The sequence below is a fragment of the Mus caroli genome, chromosome 3, assembly GCF_900094665.2.
Source record: "Mus caroli chromosome 3, CAROLI_EIJ_v1.1, whole genome shotgun sequence".
Taxonomy (NCBI): domain Eukaryota; kingdom Metazoa; phylum Chordata; class Mammalia; order Rodentia; family Muridae; genus Mus; species Mus caroli.
The window spans coordinates 101,756,226-101,757,895 of NC_034572.1; the positions used below are offsets into that span (position 1 = coordinate 101,756,226).

General features: G+C 52.7%; 1 long non-coding RNA gene across 1 annotated transcript; it reads right to left on the minus strand.

Annotated features, from left to right (window-relative positions):
- Positions 1 to 202: 202 nt before the first annotated feature.
- On the minus strand, positions 203 to 1,179 carry LOC110290576. Its single transcript, XR_002377458.1, has 3 exons — positions 904 to 1,179; positions 378 to 447; positions 203 to 297 (listed from the first exon to the last, which is right to left on the minus strand). It is a non-coding gene; the product is annotated as an uncharacterized LOC110290576 (long non-coding RNA).
- Positions 1,180 to 1,670: the final 491 nt, after the last annotated feature.

A 1,670-nucleotide genomic window follows, 5' to 3' on the forward strand; every position in this document is an offset into this window, starting at 1 on the left:
TTTCTGAAGCTAAGGTGCGAACCCACAGCATCTGACCTGCAGAGATATTAAATGTGGCATTCAACTCACTACCAGAAATCGGAGTTCCTATTGTCACTCCTGTAGCCATGAGAAAGACCCCACGGTACTTGAAAGCATGCCCACAGTGACTCCCAGTCTGCTCCTACCTGTATAGTCTTCTGCAGGCTGGTCCTAGCTCAGAGGGGAAGATGGGGTGAGCAAAAAAGTTAGTGACAGCTGAGGGGCTCCAGGGTGCAGGAAACTCATGGCTGCCTCCTCTCTCGTTCTGTATGAAGGCTTATCAGGGAAATAAGTTATGATCTCTGTCCACCTGACCACCACCACCACCGGAGCGCAATGAAGTGTTGTTATTTTACCTGAGTGATGTCAGCTCAGCCTTGAGGGGGGTGCCAAGGATGAGGGAGCAGGTGGAAGTCAAGGCAAGACCTAGAAACAGCCGGAAGCAAGAAGGAAGAGGACAGGCATAAAAAGCCTGCAGAGGAAATATTTAGCCAGGGGAGACCCAGGGAATGGGCTAGAGAGGGGCACCAGGGAAGGGGATAAAAAGAGGAGAGGGGAAGAGAGATGAGAGAGATGCAGGGGCAGGCAGAAGCAGTTCATGTGAAGTACAAAGCACACAGGCGGGCTGCTCCTCTGAGAACTCCATCCTCTTCCCCTCTTCTCCGAGTGGAAAACGTTCATAATTTGTCAGAGAAAGTGGGGTCCACCTGGGAAGCTATTTATCCCAGGATAGAGATGAGAGTGTACTTCTTTCACTCCAGGCACTTCCTGCCTCCTCCAGCTCAGGGAACCTTAGCACTCAGAAGCACATCTCAAGCATGTGGGTGGAGCCCAGTGTTACTAAGTCCTCAACCCTGTGGCAAGACCCACCCTCAGACCTACCCTGCGCTGTCGTCTGTAGCTGTCCAGCTGTCTCTAGGAGATGTTCCTTGAGGCTGCTCTGCACTCCAGCCTAGGTCTGTATTAGGACAGGCAGCTCTTCAGGGGACTCTGTGAGCAAGGGGACCATGGCAGATCTTACGAGAGCCCAGAGGGGCACAGATAGGAGAGATCAGGGAAAAGCCAAGCTTCTGGTGGCAATGAGCAGCCTGGTGTCTGTCCAGACCTCCATTCTCACACCTAACAACCTTAGTCCTGCCCCATGCTGCTGTCCCAGAGCCCCAGAGAAGTCAGAGGCCTGCCTGCAACCTGCTGGAGCAGCGCAGAAGCCTGGTCGCAGAGCCCAACACAACTCCTACCTTGTGACATCTGGCTGTGGCCACTAGATGTCACTGGTGACCTCCCTGGCCAGTCCTGGTGGCCATGACCAACCAAGCTGTTGTGAAGTCTGGTCACACAGGAGTGGAGCTCAGGTAGAGAGCTTTATCCTGACATGAAACCCCACCTCTCACAGACTGTCCAGCCCTTGTCAGTCATGGTTGGGGTATAGACACAAGGGCCCACACTGAATAGGGTTCTGGGCCAGGAAGAAGAGGTCAGCCAGGCACATATTTTGAGGGAACACATAAGTCTGACTCTTTAACACCTAAATTGCCACCAGGGAAAGGAAGCTGCTACTAACAGCAGAGGGTGTAGGGTGTGCTAATCAGAGGACTTTTTTGAAAGAGGCCTTGGAAAGAGCTAAAGGAGTCAAAGAGGCAACAAGAACA